Below are 21,369 nucleotides of genomic sequence, written 5' to 3'. Positions count from 1 at the left end.
AGGGAAAGGGTCCCGCCCTGCTGTGCTCTCTTCAGCTGTTCCTGAGTTCTAGGTCTTGTCTGTCGGCACTCTGAGTCCCATCATCCCCATACTGCCTCTCAGATAGGCCAGCCTCCCTCCTGCCACTCGGCGATGCACTTGGCTCATTATCCCCACACCCTTTGCTGAGAGGCCCTGGTGCCAAGGGTGCCTGCCCTGCCCTCCTCCTGTATATCACTTCAAACTCACCTCAAATTCCGTCTTCAGGGCCCCTCCTGACCTCATGGTCCATACTGGGTTTGAGGATCTGCCAGCCCAGCCCTGCCGGCCAGGACACTTGTGCCCTGTTCTAACGACTGGTACCCTCCCAGCTATAACTTGAGCTCCATGAAGACAGGGGCTACACTTGGTCCTCCTGTACCCTCTAGCACGAGGCAGGGCAGAGCAAAGTCAGACACTTGTTGGCCGAGGAAGCATGGTGTGGCAGAGGCCTGAGGCTGAGCTGGTACAGTCAACCCTGTCTCCTTGGGAGGTCACAGGAGGTCATGAAGCCCGGGGTCTGTTTTCTGCCCTTAATGGAATAAAAGGTCTCAACATGTGGATCACAATCCCTTTAGCAAAGCTCTACCTCCAAAAATCAAAAAAAAAAAAAAACCCACATTTACATTACAATTAATAGCAGCAGCAAAATTACAGTTATGAAGTAGCAACAAAAATAATCTTATAGTTGGGGGTCACCACAACATGAGGAGCTGTATTAAAGGGCCACAGCATTAGGAAGGTTGAGAACCACTGGTTAGGGGTTATGCCACCCAAGTGCCTGCCTCACCAGCAAGTGCCTTTGGAAAAGGCCTTGGGTTTCACTGCCAAAGGTCAAAGTGTTTCACACATGGGGTCACTACCACCGTCCCCTAACCTCCCTGATCCAATCTCCACGGGTCACCTTGGAATAACTGAAACTCAGTATACTCCATGCAGCTCACCAGCTGGAGGAAAAGAATGAGATGCTTCTAATCCAAGGAAGAAGAAAACCCAATGCATATTGCTGGGATTCTAAGGATACGGCAGCAAGGATGGGCAAACAATGGCAAAAGAAGCACCCTGAAAGGGCACCAAGTTTTGGGGTACCTCCCAAAGGCCCTGGGAAACCTTTGGGGACCCGGGAAAGCCCATCATTGTTAGGGAGAGTAACACAATCTAAGACATGGAGGGTGAGAATCACTGAACGCGTGGGGTCAGGGGTGATGTGTTTCCTGTGTGGGGGGTTGATACCTGAATTGATGCAGGCATGAAAGGCAGGATCTAATTCGAGCCCAGGCCATCTCTCTGACGACTGTGATGGCTCCAGGTACCACCTACACCTTTTAAACCTGCATGGTGCCACTTCAGAGAGGAAAACGAGTAGGAACCTCAGGGAGCCTGTGCCCTGAATGCAACCTGAAGCCAGTCAACTTACCCAACTCTAGGGGCCCCGCCCTGCCTCTGGGGAAAGCAGGATGGAGCTCTGTACCAGCTCGCCATTGGTAAGTCAAGGCTGTCCCTCTGTGAACCAGCCCACAGGCTGGCACGGGCCACACATCTCCACACTCACCATGTTGTTCCAGATCCTGAGGGCGAGCGTGCTGGGATCCTGGGGCGAGGACCTCTCCTGGAGGATAATGAGGTAAGAAAGGACTGTCACCCCACCCCCACCCCAAGGATATGATACTGTACACCTATGTGGACAGGGCCTTGGCCCATCCAGCTCTGTCCTCTAGCCCTTCCTCAAGGAGCAGTACACTTATAGGAGTGCTGTCTGGGGTTAGGGTTTGGAGGTCAGGGCTGGCAGGAACAGGGTGAGTCTCTGGTTTCTCTGTATTGTTATAGAGCCTTCAAAACTGTACGCAGACCAGGAGCAGGTGACTGGGAGGTGACTCCACTGGGGCAGGGAGGCACGGGCAGGGAGTCCTTTCCACTATGAACCGTGACTTCAAACAGCAAGTAAGTCTTGGAGGTGGCACAGGGAGGCCAACAGGTAGGAGCTGGCAGCTGTTCCTCCACATAGCCCTGAAGGCTCAGGGGCTACAGAGACCCCGTTAGGCAGGCATGCCCGTCTCTCAGAGCTATACAATCCTCCTCCCTTGGGGAGGAAGACGCAAATGCCTCTCTCCAGGGATGGAGGTAGAGGAGCACACAGAAGGAAAAGCTAGAGGGAATGGTCTGGAAAACAGCAACCTCTGTAATCACAAAGGTGGGAGGGGGTACCCAGGGCTCCTCAAGCCCCAGGCCCCGAAATCTTCCACATGCTAGCTTGTGGAGTCCTGACACCCACTCCAGATGGATGGGATATTAATAACAGTCCTTGTTTTACAGGTGTGAAACCAAGGCATGGGGAAGTCAAACTCTTTGTATGAGGTCACACAGTAGGCCCACTCCCAACACAGGGCTTTAGGCCAGGCTATCAGCCTCAAGGCCCTGCCTCTCAGAATCTGCCTCACGGGACTCTGCAACCCCATGAGGGAACCGCATGGGAAAGGGTGAGAGACTATGGTGGCATTGTTCCGGAGACTGCACACCCGGTATTCAGGGAAGGCTGTGGAGGAAAGGGGGCTGGGAGAAGGCAGGGGCAGGTGTGCGGCCCAGGCTTCCTCACCATCTAGTATCCATACTCGCGATGCCCCGCATGGCTCACTCACCGAAGGTGGTTCTACCTCATAGAAGAAAGGCTGGAAAACCACTGTGAAGGATTCATGGTTGTTGAACTTGCTGGAGGCCAGGAGACCTTCCCAGGTTTCCTGGAGAAGGGACAAAAGAGTGCCCGCTCAAGAGCCCACGCCAGCCAAAGTTGTTTGGCATATGAAGATCCTCCTTCAATCAGCTCTACACATCATTCCAAGACCCTCACTCAACCACCTCTACACGTGACTGACAACTGTGTGCTGCTTGGAAGGCCCCCCTTGCCTTACACTTTGGGGCTGTTGAGGACTGCAAAAGAGTTTTCCCTTGCCTCTGAAGTCCCGGCACCAAGGCATGCCAAAGAGCTAGAGACGGTTCTCTGGAAACTCAAGAAGTACAAGGCAGCCCTGCACGCCGTGGAGGCTAGGTCTGCAAAGGCATGTGCCATCAGCATCCCCCGCTCCCACTCAATCATACCCAGAGTGGACAGTGCCACACAACTGTGAACTTACAACTGTGGCGGAATGCCATCTTGTTAACACAGGTCAGCGGGCTCTGTATTCTGAGCTGTTTGCCAGCCAGAATAGCGGCTTCCACTGAGCCCACCACGCTCTACTGGGCCTCTTTGGTCAACTAAAGTGTGTGGTGTCAGGAGCCATGACTTGTCTCCATACAGGCACCATCTGTATGGTGTGTACGGTGGGGGTTTCTGGGGAGGAGGAGGCAGGGACAGGTGCATGGCCCAGGCTTCTTCCCCATCTACTGTCCGCATATTCAAGGCCTCACATAGCTCACTCATCGAGGGGGCTTCCGCCTTGGAGAAGAAAGGCTGGAGAACCAGCACCAATGGTGGCAAAGAACGGTTGGCACAACTCTTCACTAGCTGTGGTCAAGCATGATGCCCCACTCCTGCACAAGCTGTGCCTCTAACCGTAATGGTTCCTCCTGGGGAGAACTATGTGGGTGCCTCGCCTTGGCTCCCAGCAGCCCTGAATTGAGCTAAGTCTTGCTAGAGCTAGTTAGCCCATTGTCCCCTACCCTCCCTGTTCTCCTTCACCCTCCCATGTCCTCCTGAACCAGAAGCCCATTTTCCAAGTGGGGCTCACCTTATAGGACCACTGCATGACAGCCTTGGACAACTTGGTTGTCTCCTCTGAGCAATTGCAAAGCTCGGGTGCGGGGCTGCAGATCAAAGCAAGCCGTGCATGATTGCATATCCTGGTGGAATAGGGCTACCCAGAGGCCCTCCAACAGAGAGAGTGACTGGGGTGCATGAGTTGCTTAGAGAGAGGGGAGGGGTAATTGCAGCCTTCGAGGGTGCAGGAGAAGAGAGTATGAAGGTTGGGGTGTATCTTTGCGTTGCCGGTGCTGTGATGAAAGAAACTTGGGGAGGAAAGGGCTTATTGAGCTTATAGATTTTGAATTATAGTCCATTGAAGGAAGTTCAGGGTGGGAATTCAAACTGGGGAGAGAACCTGAAGGTAGGAGCTGATGCAGAGGCCATGGAGGGGAGCTGCTTGCTGCCTTGCTCCTCATGGTTTGCTCACCTGCTTTCTATGGAAGCCAGGATCACCAGCCCAGGGATGGTCCCACCCACAGTGGGCTGGGCCCTCCCCCATCCATCACTAAGAAAATACTCTACAGGCTTGCCTACAACCCCATCTTAGGGAGACATTTTCTCAGTTAGGGTTCCCTCCTCTCAGATGAGTCTGGTGTCACGATGACACAAAACCAGTTAGCACAACTGACCCCTTGCCGACTTGACACACAATCACATCACTGTTAAGCCATAACCTTTCCTCTTGTCCATCTCTTAAATTTCATATTAATCAACATCATATTATAAAACATTACAAAGTAAAAAATCTCACAGACTTTATAAAATCAAATACTTAAAATTCAATATCTTTAAAAAAATTCCACAGTCTCCATAAAACTCCTAAAGCTCCTTCAAAGCTCAAAGTCTCTCAACTGTGGGCTCCTAAAAAATAAAAATAAAGTAAATACTTTCTTACTTTAAAAGGGACAAACCAGGGCACAGTTACACTCTGAACAAAGCAAAACCACACTCTGTGTCAGTAACTCAGAGTTCAATGTCTGGGATCCACTCACACTTTCCTGGGGTCCTCCGAAGGGCCTGGGTCGTTTACCCAGCTCTGCCTTCTGCAGTAGGTATGGGTCGTCTTCTAAGCTCAGACCACTCCAAGGCCTGCTGTCCTTGGAGTCTCCAAAATTCTGGGGTCTCTTGCTGCAATGGGGCTGCATGTTCACCAGCAGCCTCTCCCTCTTCTAGGCTCTTCCTCAGGCACTCCACCCCTCCCATACAGCGCCAAACCTCAGCTGCTCTCCCGCCTTCAAAGCCAGCACCACCTGCCAGCACCACCTGCCAGCACCACCTGCCAGCACCACCTGCCAGCACCACCTGCCAGCACCACCTGCCAGCACCACCTGCCAGCACCACCTGGGTGACTCTTACACTACCAAGTTTGGTTGCCAGCACAAAGTACGACCACCTCTGGAACACAAGTTTCTCTGTGCTCTCAAGCCAAGGCTTCCCAGAAGGCGTCACCTCAGTGATGCCGGTCTCTTTCTTAATCACCGCTAATTTCTCAGCTCCAGCTGCCCAGCATCAATTGTCCAAGCAAAGCAGAAATATCACTCTAATTTCATTTCACCTCTGATGGCTTGTCAATCACAGCTGATTCTCCAAGCCCAGCTGACCTGAACCATAGATTCTCAACTCAAAATACGCAATGACCCCGATAGTGCCTTTAAGTAATTCTCAAACTTCCTTTGGAAACTTCACAGGCAAGACCTCTGTCATCTGTCCAGTTCTTGGGTTCATCCTCCATGTTCTCTCAACAACATGTCACTCTTTGAACACTGAATGACTCTTCTAGACCAAAGTTCCACAGTGTTCCCACAGTCCCCCACCCCAAAACAACATGGTCAGGTCTTTCACAGGAAAAATCAACAAGCCTGGTACCGATTTCTCTTAAGGTTAGCATTGATGTGGAAACACGGTGACTAAAAGCAATCTGGGGAGAAAGGGATTTATTTGGCTTACAAATCCTCAAGCCTTGAGGAAAATCAGGAATGCAAACACAGCAGGGACCCTGGAGGCAGGAGCTGATGCAGAGGCCATGGAGGGGTGCTGCTTACTGGCTTGCTCCTTGTGGCTTGTTCAGCCTGCTTTCTTAGAGAACCCAGGACCACTAGCCCAGGATGGCACCACCCACAGTGGGTTGGACCCTCCCCTATCAGTCACTAATTAAGAAAATACCCTCCAGGCTTGCCTGCAGCCTGAACTTATGGAGGCATTTTCTCAGTTAGGGTTCCCTCCGCTCAGAGGAGTCTAGCTTGTGTCAAGTTGACAGAAATTACCAGTTCAGGGTGGAAGGTACCCATGGAGCCCTTGTCCACAGGGTCAGGATATGACATGAAGGTGTTCTTCCCTTCCATGTGCTCTCCAACCTCAGAAACCTACACCCCATCATTTCTCCTTGTACCTCCCTTCCCATCAAAACTCCTCTTCCTTTCTCAACTGTCCTTGTTCTGGTTTCTTTCAGATAAGCTTCTTTTTTAGAATCAAATACCAGATTCTTGAAGCTAAAGCAAAAATCCTACCAGAAATCTCAGGGATCAAGTTCTGAGACATTGAAATACATTTTGGTTATTATTTTTTCCCTACTCACTAATACTTCTTGTCGCAGAGATATTTTGCAAACTTGCGTGGGTTTGTGGTTGTTTTAAGACTGTATCTCATGTAGTGGCTCAGGCTTGCTTCCAGCTGCTGCACACAGCTTTGACCTTCTGCCCCTCTCTCCATCTCCAAGGGCTGGGACTAGAGATGTGTGTCACCACACCTGGTTTCATGCCATGCTGGAGACTGAGCCCCACTTCTGCATGCTAGGCAAGCACGCTACCAACTGTGGTTGAAACTCACAAATCGTTTGCAAGGGTGGGAGTGGGCTCTATCACTGCGACAAACAAATTAAATAGTGCAACATTCTCACTGACTCTGGCACTCATCAGTATGTGGCGATCATAACCACACAACATATGAAAACTAGTCTGTCTCTGTCTCTTTTTCTTTTCTTTTTTACCTGAACCCAGTCTCTTGATGCTGATGAGACATGTCCCAAACCTCAGAGAGATCCACCAAATTCACAAATGCTCTGGGAACCTAGGGGATACGAAGAGACATGAGACAGGAAGGGACACAAACATTTGGTGGCCACAGCTACCTCTGGGCTCTCTGTAGCCCTGTGGGCCTCATTTTGGGGGGCTACCCTTTTCAGGGTTTGCATGAGGTTGGCCCAAAGCTGCCACCCTCCAGCTGTGCATCTTAGAAAAGCAGCTACTCCTCTTCTGGTGGTCAGTGCAGCCCCGACCCTGGGGAAGCATATAGCACAGGGAAGGTGAGCTACAGCCCCATCCTTGGGTGCTCAGAACCTGAAGCTTCTAGAGAGGCCAGCCTCAGTCAGAAAGCAAGGACACTGATTTTCCTAAAAGCTGCCAAGCCCCTCTCAGGAGCACCTCTTTGTAAGATGGCGAGAAGGCGCGGTCTTCAGAGCTTTCCATGACTCAGGGTCTTATTCTCTCAAAATAAGTCCATTTCCCCAATTCCAGCAAATGCCACTGGGAGCCAATCAAATCCCTCCTCAGCTTCCCTTGAGAAGGGCTTCAGGGGGCACCCAAAATGATGCATGCCTCATGTTGCATGTCCCAAGGTCCCAGGGGTTGGGGAGCCACTGTCTCACCTCCTGGTGCAGGTAATCCAGCATCTCACACAGCTTTTCCATGCTCTTCATCAAATGCTTTTTCTGTGAGAGAAGAATTGGGATGAGCAATGGTGGCAATAGGGAGTGCATGAGGCCCAGAGACCCAGACCCAGATGACCCAGAGACTGTGGCTGGGGCCGAATGGAAACCATGATTCCCCAAGCAGCTTCATTTTGGTGTGGGTTTGGGGTCCAGTCTCTATTTCTCTAACCCATCCTCCATCAGAGTACAGTCAGCCTCCCACTAGGGAGGTGTTCCACATCAGAGACAGACAAGCCCAAGGCTGGAACACGATGAGAGACACCGCGGTGGCTCTGATGCTCCCAGGAAAGGGTGGGACGCATTCCCAAGGGCTGAGGGAGCTGCTTTTATCTGAAGAAAAAAAAAAATCAAATCTAAAGAGGGAACATGATCAGCCTGGATTTAGGGACCTAAACAGATCTCAGAACTTCCCAAAGGAGACCTGAAAGGCAGCTAAGCCTGGAGGCCTGTTTGACTGTTCTTTTACCTCCACACATATGGTATGTGTCACACACACACACACACCCCAAAATAAGCAAAAATAATACAATAAAATATCTAAAACCCCTAACTTCCATAGGACACAGGCCAAATATCCCTTATCGGAGATGTTTGGGACCAGAAGTGTTTCTGACTTTGGAGTCTTTCAGATGTGTGTGTGGGGGGGGGGGTGGGGGGGGTGGGGGGGATGTTTGCATAGATTTTATCAGCTGATCATTTATTATCTGAAAATCCCAAACCTGAGCCTGAAATGCTCAAATGTTTTTGGATTTTGGATTCCTGACCAGAAATCCAAGCATGTCTGTTTGCCAGATCCCTCCTCCTCATACCCCACCCCGATGCTCCCCTGTGCTGCGTTTGAGAAAGGGTCCCAGAGAGAAGGACTCTTTACTGGAAGGCGTGAATCCATCGCCCCCCTCCCCGCCAGTGCAGCCCTCTCCCCCTCTCTGCAGGTGAGAAAAGGAGCAAGTGAGAGGCCTCTAAATTTGACCCCTGGTTAGCATTTCAATGTGAAACAGAAATAAAAAGTACGAGACACACACAGTCCTCAGCGGGCTCCAGACTGGCTGTCCCCTGAGGCAATGTGGCTCAGATGGCAAGACAAGGAAGGGCAAGATGCTGTGCTATTACCTGGGGGGACAAGGGCAGGGGCCCTAGAGACAGCTGCCAATTACCAGACAGGGGTTGCTGGGAGGGCCGCCTGCCACCCACAGCAGAGGAATAAGCCCCTCCCTGTCTCTCCTCTGCCCTGCTTTGGTGAGAGGCTGGCAGAGGCAGCCCAGCCCATCTGTTGCAACGGCCAGTGAGAAGCATTCTGTCTGAATTCTTTGGAGCATCGCACCCTCCCCCCCCCTTGTGAAGAATCCTAGTTAGTGGGTCCAGAAATGTCCCCGCAGCTCATCTGTATCTTATTTAGGAGATCCACCCTCCTTAGGGGATGTGGAGGGACGTGGCAGCCCCTCCCCTTGCCCTTGCTAGGGTGACTCCTGCTTTAGAAACTCCTGGGTCAAGGGTTTGTCTGTAGCTATTTGGGGGACTCTAGCTGGGCTCATCCAGTCATCCCAGGCACGGACGGCTGTCACTTGGCTCACCAACGGTGCTTATTTCCGAGTGGAAAAGGTTATACGCCTATACTGTCTATTTTAGACATTTGTCTTCAAACTCCCTGGACCAAGACTCCGTGCTTCCCAGGGCAGCCCAGTGCAAGGGTTCCAAACAAGGATAGCAAAGACGTCATGAGTCCATAGCCCCCTGACTTGGTAAAACAAACTAGAGTGTTTTATATTCATTTCGTTCCGTGTCCTTCTTCCCTTCACTCTGCAGCTTCTGCTGCAACCTTCCTGACTGATCTGTGAGGACTCACTAACGTACCAGTGTGCATGACCTCAAAACCTAGAAAAACATTTTTACGTGTTTAAAATACAAAAAAAAAAAAACCAAAACCCTCAAAGAAGATAAATGACTGTCAGTAAGCCAATGCTGAAACAAGAGGCGGCAAACTCACGCTGTGGCGTGAATCACTCGGCAAGACCGGGTCTCGTCTGGTATCTGATTAGGTATCAACATGAAAAGGTCTTGAAAATATGTGGTTGATGAAAGGCACACAGTGCACACCTATATGGACATGTCTCGTGGAATCTATTAATATGCATACCAAATACATTTTTTAAAAAAAAAACAAAGAATATTAAAAGTTGAAAAAGATGCGCATTACTTGTGGAATTAAAAATTAACAAAATAAATCCAAGTCACATAAATGGGACGCGTATACTCAGAATGTATCATGAATTCAAAAGTGCTTGAAGGGATAAATACATTAAAGGCAAGAAATCATGTCCACTTGCTTGGCTGCAAGTCAGAATGCAGAAAAGAAGTCATGAATGAGTGTAAGGAACCATGGATGCACACTCACACATAACAAAACTCAAATGCCAGCCTGAGCAAACCCATTGCAGATACGACAGCGTGTGCCTGAGTCTGCACGTAAGAGGGTTACTTTACACACAGGCATGATAAAGGGTGAGCCGCTGAAGAGGAGTTAAATGCACGCTTGACTAGTCCAGTGCAGAGATATAATTCATGAGTTAATGTTGACATGCACAGTGACCCCAGAGAGAACAAACCGAGCGTGGAAATTTCACTTGGCACAGGTGGACAGAAACTTTCATCATTTGTATACTCTGAAGATCCCGCAGGATGGTGAGAGCTGGCCAGGGTAGGGGGTCTTTATCACGAGTCTCCCGGGGTTCTACAGCACTAAGGGAAGAAGCCCAGGGATCGGAAAAAGTGCATAGCATTTGGAAGAAGGTAAGACATGGCAGGGGAGGGGCATATCAGGAAATTTAGCTCTGCCCGAGCCATGGCCTGAGAGAGGTCCTGAGAACTGGGCTGAGGGGTCGGTAGTCATGGTAACTGACAGAGATGGCTTGGTGGCAGTTGGACTTTAGACTCCTGAAGAAGAGTCCACATGTCATTTACACCGCCACACCCTGTGCTCCCCAACCACCCCTTACTCTTTCTGCTGGCTGGACTTGGTCTTCCATAAATACTGAAGTCACAATCTGCAATGTAATTACCTATACAAATATTAAACAAAACTACATGCTTTGTTCCCAGAAAAGCCAATGAGCCTGAACTGTAATATCCACAGGCTATTTGCCTTCAGTAAACACTAGCCTTCTCGCCCAAGCCGGAACGCACAGGTTGAGGGTGAGGCAAGGGCATGCATCCTATGCTATTCTGTAAACCTCAGATGAAGAGAAGCAAAACAATTCTGAACAACTAGGAAGCTAGTGTAGAAAAATCATTAACTCAGTTTATCTAAGCCTGAATTTGTTTTCCTCATAGGAGAGCTTGGTGGGCATTAAAAAAAATCCATAGAAGGATCACACGAAATGTAAAAACTATACAGCCCAGGGAACGTCAGGGTGAGGAGAGGACCAACACACATAGAAGGCATTGTGTGATACTTGATCACATTATGACAACAAATTTTGCTTTGAATCAGAAGGCAGAGATAGCTGCTTGCTGACCAAAATTAACCATAGAGGTTTTGGAGGACTGAGGACAGATAGAGAGCCAGGAAGCCGTATGGCAGAGCATAGAGAGGTTCTTGGCCTTTGGGGATGAAGGAATGAAAGAGATAGAAGGTCACTGGTCACTTTGCCACTGTGTCTCTGATCATTGAGGTTCTTATCCCCAAATCTGACTCCTGAGTTTTAATTGATAAAGAATAATTAGATAAACACTTTAAAAGGAGAACTATTTGGCAGGAGCAGGGAGGGAGAAGGAGAGAGGGTAATGAGTATTTGGGGGCTTTAATGAAAGTACATCGTGTGTGTGTGTGTGTGTGTGTGTGTGTGTGTGTGTGTGAAAATGCCACAAGATTCCATTATTTTGAACAATGAATACAACAATAAATTTTCTTTTACAAATTTAAAACACAAAATTTAAAAGCATTCTTGGCTCTTGTGGTGGTCATAAATGCACACTAGGCACACTCACATCAGCTTTCATCCCCCCCAAATCCTAACGCACAGAAATGGTTATGATTGTCGGGTTTTGTGTTCCGCATAGGCTACCCCACTAAAATACTGGAGAAAGAAAAGCAAATATATATTATTTCATTTGTTTTCCTGAGCATCCATCCATCTGTCCATCCATCTATACACCCTCTCATCGGACTTACTCATCCCCCTGTCCTAATTCTGAAACAGGAGTCTCATCCCCAGTTCAGTAGATGGTGCTCAGACAGAGTTAGCCCCTTCTCCTCCTCACCAGCAACCCCTCAGCCTCCCAGCCTGCAACTTACCTGCTGAGCAGAGGGACACAGGTGACACTGGCTTGTGTTACTGAAGAACACATTGATGAGTTTCCAGTCATTCTCAAAGTCAAGTTGCTGAAGCATAAAAGCAAAGAGACGGTGGTAAAAGCTTGGGCCAGGAGTCTGTCTGTCCGTGTTTCTCAGTCTCACACACCAGCTCCCTTAAGTCACTGGTATGGGTTTGTTTTTGTTAGCCTCAAACATCGGATCCTCCTGCCTCTGCCCCTTGAGTACTAGGATTATAGGTATGAGTTACCACTGGCTTGGGTGTTCATCTTCTCTCTTTCTCTGACTCTTCTTCCTTCCTCCCTCTCTCCCTCCTTCCCTCCCTCCATTTCTATATTTATTTATTTATTTAGTCAAAAGTAGCACTTGATAGTCTAATGTGGAACAATTGTTCTAGAAGGCAATTTGGACCTTGTGATACTAAGCGGCACACCTTGTTAAAATGTATGTTTTTTTCCTCCTCAATACCACATTGAACACAGGGTCTTGTGTATGCTAAGTAAGTACTTTACCATTGAACTATACACACCCTCTTTTTATTTTAACATAGAATTTCACAAAATTTCCCAGGCTGGCCTTAACCTCACTCTGTAACCAGGTAGGCTTTAAACCTGCAATCCTCCTGCCTCGGTCTCCCAAGTAGCTATGATTATAGGCCTGTGCCACCAGACCTAGCTCTCAAAGGGTATTTCAAAGAAAGAAGGACCATTCAAGATTTAGCTTCAATGATGCCTTGCTTGTAGGAATGAAAACCAGCAAGCAGCATAAATATCTGCAGTATATTATTGTGTAAGCTAGGCCACATTTGTGTAAGTGAACCACTATGTGGCTGCTAAAATGATAACAGAAATTGTAGTTAATATCACCAGAAAAGCTGAGAAAAGTAGATTACAAAAAGCATATATATCCAGTAACGCCCCATTCTGTACAGATATACATAATTAATGCCTCATTTTATACAGATACACATAATTAGAAAACATAGGAAAGGGAACACATACAAAGCCATTATCAGTCATCATATTTGAGCATAGGCTTAAGGGCCGCCTTACGATTATGTTTGCTTTCTGATTTTTTTCCTAGTGACCATAATACTTGGATACAATACAAACTCGTTTTCTGAGGCAGCACTGGGTAGCCAGGGAACACTGTGAATTTTGCTCTTTAGGGTTTAACTCTAACTGATTTCGTGAACTTGGCCTTGTCGCATGACTCCTTGGAATTCTAGTTTCTCCATCCTTAAAATTACAGGGTTGGATTCAGGACTGCCCAGCTATTATGCAGAACAATTGCATTCTCATTATGATAGCTAACCATTGCCAGTGAGACTAGATTTATTTATTTATGTTTTTTTTTCTTTGAGACAAAGTCTAGCTCAGTCTGGTCCCAATTGCCTAAGATTTGCCTCGCTTGGCCCCCTAAGTGCTGGCAGTACAGATATGAGCCACCACCCCTGGCTTGGGCAGGATTCAGTCACCTAGCAGACACACCTCTCTGCTTGCTTGTGAGGGCAGCTCTGGAGAGGCCTGAGGTGGGAAGAGCCACACTAAATATGGTTAGTACCATCCCTGGGCTGGGGACCTACACTGAATAAAAGAGGAGGGAAGGGAAAGCCAGAGGGACACACATTCATCTCTCTACCTCCTAACTGAGGGACACATTGCAGCTAAATGTCTCACATCCTGAGTGCCATGCCTTTCCAGCCATGGTGGATTGCATCCTCACAAATCATGAGCCAAAGGAAGTTCTTCCTCCCTGAGTTGTTTCTTGTCAGGTCATCTGCTCCCTGTGTGCGCGTGCATTGTGTGTTTGTGTAGGCTAGAGATGGATGTTAGGGATCTTCTTCACTCTCTTCTCCTGAGACAGCGTCTCTTGCTGAACCCAGAGCTCTCAAATTTGGTTAAACTGGCTGGTCAGCATGACTCAGGGATCCTCCTGTCTCCTCCCTCCCCAGTGCTGGGGCTACGGGCACATACCATTCTGCCTAGTTATTAGGTGGGTGCTGGGAATTGAACCCGGGTCCTCGAGCTTGCACAGCAAGCATTTTTCTGACTGAGCCACCTCCCAGTGCCGCAAACTTTTCATCGCATCAACCATTGCCACAGTGGCGGTGATAACTACCGGCTTTTATGAGCACCAACGGTGCCAGGAGTATCAATCCTCTATAGCCCCGTGAGTCAGGCTCTCTCACTGCTCCTTCATTCCTGAACTAGGAAAACAAAGTTTAGGGGAGACTAGATGCCTTACCCAGCACCATGCAGTGATAAACAGAAAGTCCAGGTCACATTCAAGTGACTATCTCTCTCTCTCTGAAACCTAACCTCCACCCTATGTGAAAGGTCACTTAGTCCATCAGCTGACTTTCTGCGGAGCTACACAGGAAAACATTCTAAACAGAGCTACCCGCTCTTTTCTCTAGTGACCTTCAGGGCACTACAGTGGAAGGGACACTCTGAAAAGCCAAGACACCTGAGTTGTGCTCATGGCAAGTTGGCACCAGGGCCATCGCCACTCTGTGTCTTGGTATCATTGTCTTGTAGCAAACCTGGACAGCCCTGCCCACACCAGAGTGAGAAAGTCTCTTACCGGGTTCTCTTTCAAATGTCTCACCAGCTCTTTAGCCTGAATCCACAAGTCTCTGTGCAAAGGCAGGGGAGTAGAAAGAGCAATCAATAAAACACATTGTTGATGGTCAAGAAGCTGACCCTGTCCCCTCAGCACAGCCGTCAGTCTCTGAGGCTGGGGCGCCCCTGAACCACCCTGACTTCTGAGAGGCAGACCTGCCCTGCCTTTCAAAGCCACCTGAAATCAGCAGGGAGAAGATATTTGGGCACTGATTTAATAAAGACCTCTATTTTGAGCCTCTCTGACTGTCTCTGCATACCCAAGGCTAGTAGGAGTGCACGACGCCAGAGAGGGACAAGAACGTGACTTACTCGGCAGTACTGTGGTCTGCGCCACTCTTCCCAGGAGAGCACATGGGCATCAGAACAGAAGGGTTGAAATGTCTGATGATTTCTGAAAGGACTAAAGAGAGAGCCAGGGGTCACCTCTAAAGATGAGAGATTCTCTAGACAAGACAGAATCCTTGCCCCATCGCAAGGCACAGCCTTTACCCCATGCTGTAAGGTCACCCCGCCCCTGCCCTCCCCTGCCCGCCCCCAGCCACCCGAGGCAGACCCTGGAAAGTAAAGGGAGCTAAATTGGGCATCTGTCTAGGTAGCTGGGCCCAAGGCTGAGTGCTCTCCAGGCATTTTCTCATTTACTCCTGGGGAAACTGGAATAGAGACATCAAGCAGGCTGTGTCAGGTCTCCCAGCTGACAGGAGCCACTGGGATTAGAACCAGAGCTCTGGGCTGCTCCCCGTGAGTGACAGCAAGGTACGAAAGCTCCGGGGAACACACAGAGGACATGTCGCCAAGTTGACAGCCAGAGGACCGCCAAAAATAGTGCTGTCAGGAGTACTTAAGTTGGGTCTTGCTCCTGAGAGAGGAGAGGGCGAGCAGGGAGGGTGGATGGCAGAGGGAAATGCCTTTCTCCACTTCTCTTTCTTTGTGCCCAATCCCAAGAGCCTTGGAGCCCACGGAAGCAAGATCCAGAGGGATGCAAAGAGCTCTGTACAGGGGACACACTCCACAGGTGACAGGCAGTGAGAGAAAGGAAACCTGAGCTGAAGGCCAGGGAACTGGTTGGTTGGCTTCGTGACCTCAGGTGACCACCTAACTCATATATGAGTTGGCTTTGCCATCCTTAACCCAGACACATGAGTCTGGTTTTCTCAGCTGTGACAAGCTGGCGTGATCCCAGGGCCATGGGTGGGAAACGTAGGGCTTTGATCTCAGTTCAACATGGTAAGAATGGTGTCTGTGTACACGTGGGAGCCACTCCATTCTGTGTGGGAGGATGGCTGTGAAAGGACGATGGAAACACGTGAACACTGTCATGGGAAAAAGTCGTTGGAAGAACTTGACCTTAAAGCTTTGTACACAACTTTCTCTATCATTTTTCTCTACTCTGCTTGTTTCTAGTATACTGCTATTTAGTTTTTCTTTTGGGGTTCCATGATGGTAGGGGACAGAACAAAAGGCAAGGCTAAGGGGGTTTCCAGGGACCCTACCACTTACTGAACATACAACCTTAGAAAAGTCTATTTATCTGCTCGACATTCAGTTTTTCCATCTGCAAAAATGATTCCATGACGGGCAAGGGTGTGGATTGTTGTGGAGGTCACTAAAGTGCTCTAAAGCCCTGAGATCAGAGCATAGGGGGTTAAGCCCAGACCAACCGATCATCTATCATACACGGAAGGAGTCTGGGACATCCCTGGACCACTTTCTCTGTGGAACTCCTGCCATGGTTGTCGGTAATGCTTTCAGACACGGCACTGCCCCTCCCTACTCGGGGTGCCCTCAGCTTTTGACATTCTGATGCTGGGGGTTTCAGACACAAGCTCTGCCTTCCCTGTCGCCTCTGCCACCCTCTGCCCAGCTGGGATTCCTGATCACTGTGTGCCTAAAAGAGGTGATTCGACTTGGCAGGGGGAGGGGGAGAAATAGAGGCAAACAAGAAGCCAGGCAAATTAGCAGAGTCCAGAGCACATCCCAGGCATCACAAATCGACCATTTCATTTCTCTCATACCGTACTGAATGGAAAGACATCAGGGCCTTGGGACCGCTATGACAGCCACTAAGTTAGTGAACACTCTGACCCCTGACTAGGAGACCTTCTTACCACCTTAGCTTTCACTAGCCCCTTACCTGTAAGGTGACAGGAGGGCTGGACAGTGGCTTCAGCCTTCCTTGCTGGGTCATGGGCAAAGTCCTTTCTAAGAATCTAATATTATCACAAGTCTTTCGTATTGATGCCCAGGCTCAGCTGACAGGGCACCCAGTTACCCCCTTGCTCATCCCTGCAGTGGGGTGGCAGCTCAGCCTAGCATCTGCATGGCCAGCTCATCTCACAAGCAGCAAGCATGGGACACTCTACCCCACCCTACAGCCTAGCTCAGCAGCATCAAGGGACTCGCCAGGGTAGGAGAAGTTGATAGAATTACAAAGGTCCTCTGGCATCAAACGAAGATGCCCAGATCACAGAGAATGGATTTATCTGCACAGTTGTTTGCAGAAAAGGCCAACATGTTAATCACAATCATTTATTTTCTGGAACCTAGGATATGTTTTTATGGCCAGCGAGAGGGAGAGAGAAACTATAGAATGAGGTTTTCTTTTATAAATAAATGGAAAATTAGACTAGGGTCTTCCCCTTGGGCAGGAGGGAGGATTCAGGACATTTTATCTGGTAAGTGCCATGAATCCATCTCTGAGGTCCTAGAGGAGCATGAACCCACAAGACTTTGGTCCAGCCATCCCAGTCTCTTTCCTATCCCTAATCCTAACCCATACATCGCTCATGCTTTCTATGCAGGACACGTGACCTTCCGTTCCCTGCCTCCCTTGTCCACCTTCCTCCTTTCCCAGGCACTGGTGAGAAAATGACCAGTCATCTTTATTAACAAGATGTCTGTCATGTCATGGGGCTGGGGACAACCTGGAGTGTGGCCGGAAACCGAGGACTCACCTGTCGTGACTGCCATGCAGGCTTGCTGTGGCTCATTCTCGATACTGTAAGAGGCGGGCATAAACGGATTAGTCTACACTTGTCACCCACAGGAGCCCTTTCCTTGGCCACCATAGGCCATTCCTAACAAGCTTTGGTTTACTCTGGCTCTGGGCCTCTTCCCAAGCTCTCTAGTCCTGCCCAAAACAGAAGGGGACACAGTCCAGTATAAAATAACTCTGGTCCAAACACTGCAAGGTCACCCCAGAGGAGAGGGAGGAGGCCTTGGGACAGACACAGGAATTCCATTTTTCTGGCCTCTCCCACTTCTTGTTCACCCAGAGAAACCATGGGGAGTCAAAGGTTCTGGAGGGTGCTGGGAGGCTGGAAGCTGGTTCTGTCCACTGCTCTGTCCCTGTGCCTGAAGCAAAAGTCTTTAGACTCTCTTGTCCTTGGTGTCTCCCATCAGTTGGGCAAGAAGTTAGAGGAGACCATGCGTGGGATGTCCCTACTGGCTGTGTTCTAGGATGCCAGGATGCCAGGACGGGTACCTGTGAGTTTTCTCCGTGTTGACCACGCCGGAGGCCGGAGGCTGGAAGAGACACTTGGTGTGAGTAAGTCAGCCAGGGAAAGTTAGCACAATACAGGGAAGGTACAAGTCCACAGGAGGACCAAGTGCACCTTGCTCACTCTATGGGGAGGAAGACACATCCTGCTCCCCATAGCTTGTCCATCAGACCCTCATGACAGAATGGCTGGGGGCTCTCCTTGGAGAATATAGACACATCATAAGTCATGCTATATTCCATACAGTCAAAGGACCAATTTGCTGTAGCCCCCCCCAAATCAAGGGGTAACTTTGTTAGCTCTCCCCCTTTGACTAGAAATTAAGAGCCACCAAAGGTAGGTGTTTTCACCTATTCACACTCGACTCTATTCTTTGGACCTAGAAACGGACTGGAATATTGTAAGCACTTGGTGAATATTAAACAAATTAAGCCAACCTTTGTTTTCCCTTTGATAAAATAATGTGTAGTACAGGGCATTCCTTTCTGGGGAAGTCCTAATCACAATGCTGGAAGGGACACAATTTCACCCTCCCCTCAGGACAGGCCGTGTGCTTAGCAAGCTCCCAGAGAGACTAGGAACTGTGGTAGGGACATAGGGAGACAATTTCATCCTGGCCCTGGGGACAGGGCCGTGTGCTTAGCCAGCCCCCAGAGAGACTAGGAACTGTGGTCAGGACATTGAAATCACTCTACAAATATCAGTATTAGTATTTTCATAGTTTTGGACACACAAACACACACAAAGTTCAGACACGTTTAAGCATAGATCTGTCAAAGTTACTAGACGACAGGATGCCAGGTAGAGTGGCCACAGGCAGACAGTTATGTCCTCATTATCACAACCCTGGCTGCTTTAAGGAGCACGGCTGTCCCAGGCATCAGTTCCAACCTGGCCAGCCCGTGGAACTGGGTCCTGACTTTAAAGCTCTCTAAGAGCGTAGGGTGACCATGAAACCCCTCTCCCTGGGGGCCACGTCTCTCACTTGTCAGTAAGAGGGACTTGGGAAGGCCATCTTCCAGGAAGAGGTGACAAGCTGAAAAAAAAAAAATCCCAGACTATGCAAGCCAGGGACTGTAAAGCAGAGCTGCAGGTTAGGTGTCAAGGGAGTACGCCTCCTGGGCCCTGCAGGTTGGACAGTCTGGGTCAGACCACAGGGGGCGCTGTCTGCCAACTTGAGCATATTGCTGCCTGAGGAGCAGGAACCTACGGCTGCCAGATCTCCTATTTCAGACACTGGAAACACAAAATATTTGAAACCTCCAGACTTAAGTGTGGGCGGATGACTGAACTAAGGACACGGTGTTGTAGGACCACACATTTGCTGCTTCTGCCATTAGCTAGTGGAGCGCATCCTGTACTCAGAGGGGAAGTAGGGGTCGAGGGAAGGAGGAAGGAAAGAAGAGAGAAGAGGACCAGGCCAGGATGTGAGGAAGCTCAGTCGGGAGGTCCCGAAACCATGAGAATGGCCAGTGTTCTTCCTCCCCAATCTTATTGGCTGAATGCCTGGCCAACACTATGACCTCATGGTCCCAAGCCATAGCTACAGGGTTTCCCACAAAAAATGCAACAGAGTGGACCATAGCTCTCACTGTTTTGCATGGAGATGTCTTTGATAGTTAAACATGGAGAAAAAGGATTTCCAGATGTACTGTTGTGTTATAATACCATTTAGGCTTCACACGTCACATACGTCTCTATATACCGCCATCAAGTGTATTGCATTGTATGTGCATGTAAGTGAACATACATGTCAAGGGAGGCTGAGGTACTGGCTGGGAATAGATCTTTTCCTTTTTCTTCCACTGTACATTTGGATTTTTCTTGTATGGAACATGTCTCACGGGTGCAATTGAAAATAAATTGTGTGAATATTTGCGGACCTTAGCGTTAAATGTTTGAGAGGGAATCCAAATCTAAAGCAATTAAAAAGTTTTAGAGAATCCCAAATAAGTACGTCTTCATTTCAGACAGCCCAGGAGTTCAAAGCAAAAGTGTGAACATTGAGGGCTTTAAAAACTCAGTCTCCCATTGGTTTTGCGTGTGTGTGTGTGTGTGTGTGTGTGTGTGTGTTTTAACTCTCTAGGCTCTCCCAGATGATTTTCTCTGCTCAGTCCCTTCTTTCCCCCTTTGAGTGACCATATAAAATGCGCTGCTTAAAGTTTACAAATAAGAAGCAAGCAAAAGGTACTCAACACCATTAATCATTAGACAAATTAAAGTCAAAACCACCATAAGATGTCAATTCGTGACTGTTAAAAAGCAAGCAAACATGGATCTGGAGAGATGGCTCAATGGTTAAGGACACTCGCTGCTCTTCCAGAGGACCTGGGTTGGATTCCAAGCACTCATGGTGGGTTGTTCACAACCACCTGTAACTCTAGCTCCAAGAGCTCTGATTCCCTCTTCTGGTCTCTATGTGTATGTGTGTGCACGCATGTATGTATGTTTATACACACACTTAGACACATCACATAACGTCTAAAAAAATCCTTAAAAAGGAAACAAATCCACCAAACAGAAACAATAGAAAATAAGTGAGAATATGGGACACTAGAACTCTGTGCATTGCAGCTGGGAATGTAAATTGAACAGCAGCCTCTATGAAAACCAGTACAACAGCTCCTCAAAAATGTTAACCTCTTTTTTTTTTTTAAGACAAATTATTACAGTATATCTCAGCCTGCCCTGGCCTGAAACTTGCTATCTAACTCAGGTTGACTTCAAGTTTGCTTGGATCCTGCCTTGGTTTCTAAATTGGGATTATAAGTATGCACCATCACTTTCAACTTCTTCAAAAAAATTAAAAGTATAATTATTGTGTAATCTAGTGTCACATTTAAAAGTTATCTCTTCAAAAGAATGGGAAGTGGACTCTGGAGATCATTTTGTATGTAATGTTTTCAGCAGGATTGGCAGCAGCCAGATGACACAGCCTCACGTCCATGTATGAACAGATAAACAAAATATGGCATGTTCTTGCGTACAATGGAATATTAGTCACCTATAAGAAGGAAGCACCTGGCACAGGAGGAAATAATGTTGATCAAAATAAGCTGTTTGCATAAAGACAGACACTTGATGATTTTAAGGATGTGAGGTCTCTAGTCAAACTCACGGAAACTGAACGTGGAAATGTGGTTTATCGGGGGGCTGGGAAAAAGCAAGATGAGTTATTATTTAATGGGTGAAGAGTTCCATTTGGTAAGATGAAGAATGTTCTGGAGACTGGTTATACAGTGAAAACATTCTTTATACTACTGAGCTGCACACTTAAAAATGACTCATACAGAATCTTGGATCCTGCACATGTGAGGGAACACGTAATCTCTGTCATGCTGGACCTGGGTTATCTCACTTAAGTGTTTCCCAGTTCCATCCATTTTCCTGAAAATCTCAAATTTTTATTTTTCTTCGGAGCTGAGTAGAGAACTCCATTGTGTATATGTCCCACACGCCCATCATCCATGCATGTG

The 21,369-nt window shown here is 48.4% G+C and overlaps 1 long non-coding RNA gene across 1 annotated transcript; it reads left to right on the top strand.

Moving 5' to 3' along the window:
• The first annotated feature begins 1,461 nt into the window (after positions 1–1,461).
• Positions 1,462–1,894, top strand: LOC121432932. Its single transcript, XR_005972257.1, has 3 exons — positions 1,462–1,502; positions 1,584–1,642; positions 1,846–1,894. It is a non-coding gene; the product is annotated as an uncharacterized LOC121432932 (long non-coding RNA).
• Positions 1,895–21,369: the final 19,475 nt, after the last annotated feature.

The sequence above is a fragment of the Microtus oregoni genome, unplaced genomic scaffold (genome assembly GCF_018167655.1).
Source record: "Microtus oregoni isolate MIOR12 unplaced genomic scaffold, Mior012 000036F_ref0000092, whole genome shotgun sequence".
NCBI classification, from domain to species: Eukaryota; Metazoa; Chordata; class Mammalia; order Rodentia; family Cricetidae; genus Microtus; species Microtus oregoni.
This window is presented reverse-complemented; position numbering and strand designations above follow the sequence as displayed.